The sequence below is a fragment of the Myotis davidii genome, unplaced genomic scaffold (genome assembly GCF_000327345.1).
Source record: "Myotis davidii unplaced genomic scaffold, ASM32734v1 scaffold668, whole genome shotgun sequence".
Taxonomy (NCBI): Eukaryota; Metazoa; Chordata; class Mammalia; order Chiroptera; family Vespertilionidae; genus Myotis; species Myotis davidii.
Genome location: NW_006299394.1, coordinates 1,049,331 through 1,055,578, shown reverse-complemented (window position 1 = coordinate 1,055,578; position 6,248 = coordinate 1,049,331).

Below are 6,248 nucleotides of genomic sequence, written 5' to 3'. Positions count from 1 at the left end.
ACACACACACACACACACACACACAACCACAGCCCCCAGGACCCTCTGACCCCAACAGTGACGACTCCCATCCCATCAGTCCTTTCTATCCCAGCAGCTGGTACAAGCTCTACCTCCTTCTTCAGCCGTGTGTGTGCGGGGAGCTTCCTGGGACCCGCTGGAGGAGGCTTCTGGGCGGGGTCCCTCGGCTCAGGGCAGAGATTTTCCCTGGAAAATCTGTCCTCACACGCGCAGCCTGGGGAAGTGCAGTCACAAAGTGCGCGGCTTCGATGCCAGGGCTGGTGGGCTCCAGCCTCTCGCTCTGAGCAGCCTCGTTCTGCCATTTGAAGTTACATACAGAACGGGAGGGGCAGGGAGGACTCCAGAGCCCCAGACATTCTCATCCCCCTGCCTCTCCATCTCTCAGCATCTGCTTACCCCCGGCCTCATGGTGGGCCTCACAGGCCTGTTACTCCCGGTCCTCTCTTCAGCTACCAGCGGATCCGCACTCTTCTTGTGGGCACCACACTCAGCACCGCAACTACTACGGATGCCGTGAAAATATCGTCGCCAAGGGCAACAAGCAATAGACAAATGGGACCACATCAAACCGTAAAGTTCTTGCACAGTGAAGGAACCAGCAGTTGAAACCAAAAGACAACTTACTGAGTGGGAGATGATACTTGCAAATAATACAACCAATAAGGGGTTACCATCCAAAATATAGAAGGAACGCATACAACTTAACACTAAATAAACAAGCAAATTATAAAAATGGGCAGAGGGCCTGAATAGACACAGCTCCCAAAAGGAAATGCAGTTGGTCAAAGGATGAGCAAAAAGAAACATCAGGGAAATGCAGGTCCAAACCACAAGACGATACCGCCTCACCCCTGTGCCCACGCTGTCCCCAGTAAACCAGCAGACAGCCGTGCTGAGGCGGAGGAGGAACCCTGAGCACTGCTGGCAATGCAGGCCGGTGCAGCCATGTGGGAGCAGTGGAATGTAAACAATTGGAAATGGCGCTGCCCAGCACCCTGCCAGCCCACTGGGGAGGCTGACCTGAAGAAACCCCAAGCTCTGAACTGGAAAAGCCGGGATTGTCTATGCGGTGTGTCCGCCAGGCCCCCACCCCGCCCGGCCAGGGACACTGAGCTGACAAGGTGCGGGCAGCAGGGACAGGGCACTCCACGCTCCACGCCGCCGCCACCCCACGCACACTCGGGGGCTCCTCCCGCGCCCGCTGCGCTCTGGCCGCTGCGTCCAGGTGCGTGGGCACAAGGACCAGGCCACAGCATCCAGAGATGCCCCAGCCCAGCCCCTCTGGGGATACAGCCGAGCTGATGTCACAGAGACCTGCTATGATGTCACAGTCATTCTGAGGTCATCGCCAGCGCAAAGCCACAGCTGCCATGACTTTGCAGCCTTCCTGCGGTCCCGCCGCCCTGATGTCACTGCCGAGGCATATCCTTGCGTGAGATAGGCGCGTGCTCGGTGGCGCGGGACTCCACACGGGTTTCACCTGCCAGGGGCCGCTCCCACGTGCACGGGAACTGCCGGAGGATGTGTTGTGTCCTGCTGCTGCGTGCGCGTTCTCGCCCCCGTGGGTCTGGTCCTGGTGCTGGAAGGGGCGCACAGCATGCCCTCTCCCGCAGCTCAGCCCTGCGTTGGTATATTTCCACCGTATATATACCTTCTCTCGCTCACATATGTTCACATGGTGACGTCACTCAACACAGCGGCCTGCTGTGCAGGCTGCCGGCCCGGGAGCTGTGGGGTCCAGGCCCAGAGCGAAGTCGGGGGAGCTTGCTCCTCACAGGGAGCTCACCCGCAGCCTCTTGGGCTGGGCCCTCGTTGGCAGGATGCAAAGCCCTTCTGCCCACCACCTCGGATGCAAAGGCCTCTGTCCATCACTTTAAAGCTGAGAAGCGGGAGGCTTGGCCCAGAGCGTCTGATTGACGTGCCGCGGTCACATGGCCGCCAAGCTGAACTCTGCCCCAGGACCGTGACCGGGAACTCCTGCTTTTGGTCCTTGGAAGTGCCACTTTGGGAAACTTACCTGGAATGGACAGGAAGCCGGAGGAGCAGCCCCTGGCTGCAGGGCTCAGTCTGCCCACGGCGGGCGCAATCGCTCCTCTCCCCTCCCTACTTGGAACCATACTGGATGGCGTGCTGATTGCCTCCTTGGAAAACCCTAGCTGGACCCGAGGCCAACAGCCTCCTGTCTATCAGTCCTGGGGGGGGTGACGGGGAGCCCTCGTGGGCTGAGAGGGGGCAGCAGCAGCTCCAGCTCTCCCGCCAACAGCTGTGACTTTGAACGAGTCATGTAACCCTCCGGACTTGCTTTCTGTGGTTTTGCGCAGAAGACAGAGAGACTGGATGGAATGTGTGTCGGGGCCTGTTGGGCTGACACAGAACTGAAGGTGCGCCTCCTGGCACCAGGCACAGTGGACGCACCTCAAGGAGGCAGATGTCACCAAACCTGCACAGCTGAGGCCGGGGCCTCTCAGCTGCCATCGGAGAAATGGGTTTGAGAATTTATTGTAGACGGCAGAGGACGTCAGCCACAAAGGTCAAAAAATGATGAGCGTTAGCCGACGAGGATGGAGAACAGGCAGCAGAACAGGTTAGCAGCCCCCAGAACACAGGCCAGCGCGTCCTCCGAAAGGCGTCCCTTTGGAGGTTGAGTGGTTCTCAACCTTCTTAATGCCGCGGCCCTTTAATACAGGTCCTCCTGTTGTGGTGACCCCCAACCATAAAATTATTTCCGTTGCTACTTCATAACTGTAATGTTGCTACTGTTATGAATCGTCATATAAATATCTGATATGCTATATGTGTTTTGCGATGGTCGCGACCCACAGGTTGAGAATTGCTGCGTTAGGGTTGTGCCTCCAGACACAGGCCGAGGAATCAGAACAACTGCCAGAGGACACGTTAATGCCGGCATGGAACGTGGCGCTCATGACAGGCTGGCCTGGACACAGCTGCCTGCGGGGGCGACACAGCAATTAACCTGCCGCCCGTTTCCCAGTCTTTTAATAATGTCTCGAGATTTAGTTACACATACATATTTAAAGCCTTCGATTAAAGTAAAACGTTATTTTAGAAATCATGCCTCTTCAACCCACATCTCGTGAAACAATTAGACTCAGACTCCTCGTGTGTGCCTCAGCACAGGCATGTTTCATTAATGAGGCGCATCGAGTCACCCAAGTGTGTTAGGAAGCTCGTCCTCCTCAGGGCCAGGGCGGCCTTTTTTTTTTCATATATTTGTTCATTTATTTAACAAAAGACAGTATGTTTTCTACTACTCTAAGTAGAGTCCTTGGATACTGATTATTTCACATCTCCCTTACGCTAAGCCAGTGGTTCTCAACCTTCTGGCCCTTTAATACAGTTCCTCATGTTGTGGTGACCCCCAACCATAAAATTACTTTCGTTGCTACTTCATAACTGTAACGTTACCACTGTTATGAATCCTAATGTAAATATCTGATATGCAGGATGGATTTTCATTGTTCGCGACCTACAGGTTGAGAACCGCTGGTCTAGAGGCAAAGCCATTCCTTCTTTTCCAAAAATAATTAAAGACAACTCACCTTATCGTCCTGCATACAGGCAATAGCAACTAAGAGTTTTAAAAGTATAACAAAGGTTAACGTTTGGTGGTTTTTATGTCTTACTACCTAGGGCTTTGGCTGTTAAAGTTATGGAAAACCATTCACTGTGTGCCGGGTGCTTACATATATAATTTCCCTGAAGAATTGCAATAACATCCAAATGAGCTTCATAAACTGGGTCTCAAGAAGTTTTAAAGGCGCCCGTTTCCCATAATCAGCAAGCACACGCGCGAGCCGAGGCCTCTCGGGACCCCAGCCCCTTGCTCTCCCCACCGGTCAGGAGGCCCAGAGCACCCACACAGCAGCTCTCTCGGGGGTGTAAATACTAACAAGCATCCGCCCCTTCGCACGCCATAGGAATCTACGTTCTGAAATGCTTGGCAGTTCCGACAGTCTTTTGTGTTTATCGTAGCATTTGATATCTATAAACATTAAATATCTCCCATCCACGCTGTAGCCCAGGGGTCCTCAAACTTTTTAAACAGGGGGCCAGTTCACTGTCCCTCAGACCGTTGGAGGGCTGGACTATAGTTTAAAAAAAAACTATGAACAAATTCCTATGCATACTGCACATATCTTATTTTGAAGTGAAAAAACAAAATGGGAACAAATACAATGTTTGTATTTGCATGTGGCCCCCGGGCCGTAGTCTGAGGACCCACGCTGTAGCCTAAAAATATAAAGTGGTTCCAAGCAGGTTTAGCTGATATTTGTGAGCAATAAGCACACACTTTATCAAACGAGTTCCTATGAGTCAAGCCACAGACGTGGTTGTGCTGGGACCAAGAGGTTCTGGTTTCTGAGCTGGACATCAAGTCAGGCAGCCATGTCCTTCGGTGTCAGAGACGAAAGAAATGGACGGGTGGGCCATCGCGACCATGTCCACCGAAATGCTTCTAAAGGTAAGAGCCAATGTCATCTCAACACATTTAATGAAAAAAAGACACCTCAGGGTAAGAACTGTTTGCCATAAACACAATATTATTTTCACACCCAAGAAAGCTAAGAATTCAACTACCAAATAGGCCATTGGGTTCAGATTTCCTGCACGTGTCATGAATTATTTTATCTTCTTTTAAAACTCTTTTTTTTTTAAATTTTCACCTGAGGATATTTTTCCATTGATTTTAGAGAGAGTGGAAGAGAGGGAGAGACAGAGAGAAATATCTATGTGAGAGAAACACATTGATTGGTTGCCTCCTGCACGCGCCCTGACCAGAGCCTGAGGCCGGGGAGGAGCAACCCAGGTACGTGACCAGAATTGAACCCGGGACCCTTTGTTCCGCAGGCCAACGCTCTAGCCACTGAGCCAAGCTGTCCAGGGCATCTGTTTCTAAAAATCTCGTTTCCCCATTACATTGGCTGACATGTCTGGAGCCTCTTGTGGTCTACAACTTTCTTGCCCTGGTCACTTTCCATGCTTTTCATTCACTGAGGGTTGGTTGCCCTGCTGTTCCCACACCCTGGATTCTGCTGACTGTGTTTCTGTCATGTTGTTTAACAGGTTTCTCTGCCTGTGTTTTTTATAAAAGCGTTCTTAGAATAAAGATTTGCTCAGTTTCAGGTTTCTTTTGCTTGTTTTTTTAACGATGTCTGGTTGCCTCTTTTTGTGATTGAAGACCAAGCGGGGCTCCGAACACGAAGGCCTCACCCCGGGTTCTTGGGCCTCCATGTCGCGGCCGGTGTGACATTCCATGGGGACCGCCAAATGGCGATCTCAGCAGGACTCACTCCGACACCCCCAGTGTGGGAGCTGCCCGCCGGCCATGGCTCCTGCCCCAGCACACGCGTCCCTTTGTGGGCCAGTCAGCAGCACGCGGTGCTCTCCCCTCCCACTGGGTGGGAAAAGGGAGCGTGGCTCCGACACCCCCAGCGGGGCCGGGGGATTTTCATTCTGTGGTAGCAGAACGAACTCACAGGTTTGGGCATATTTGGTGTATTTGAACCACTGGAAGGTGTTTGTTTCAGTGTCTAAATTACCCTGCCTTGGGCCAGGTTGCCATCTGACACTTCTGTCACAGGCTTGTGTGGCCTGAGGCTTGCCACTTCCTTGCTCCAGCAGGTGCAGCCTCCTCGTCCCTCTCCTGCCTTCAGCCTGGAATCCACCCCTTGTTCGAGGAGCCCTGGTCCCTTCAGCAGGGTGGTGGAAAGAGACCACGGTGGCGGGCAGTGCGCAGTTTCCCGGTCAGCTCCTGGGCCTTTGCAGTGCGTTTTTCCTTAAATCCTTCAGTTTCCTGTTTGTACTTTTCTTCTCTTACTATGAAGACCTTGGCTTTACGATTTAAATTTTTTTGCCGAGAGCAATGCCAACATTATTCCTAAGAATCCGATTAGTTGTAGCTGCAGCCCAGCTCCTAGCTCTACTTGTCCTGGCAATGTGTCCAGTGGAAGATGCGGAGGAACCGCTGCGGCCGTGGCTCTCCTGTCGCTCTGCGTGCACAGGCTGAGCTCGGCGGTTCCTGTGATGCGACGGGACTGGAGGCCGTTCAGTGGGAGCCGCTGGACATCGATGTCTGACTGTCCTTTTTCCAGAGAAAAGTCTTCATTCTGCATGAAGGTGGGAGGGGAGAAGGAAGGAATGGGCAGGCGTGTAAGTGCTCACATTCTCGCACCTGAGCAGGAGCGAGGAGTAGACGTACCCCCTCC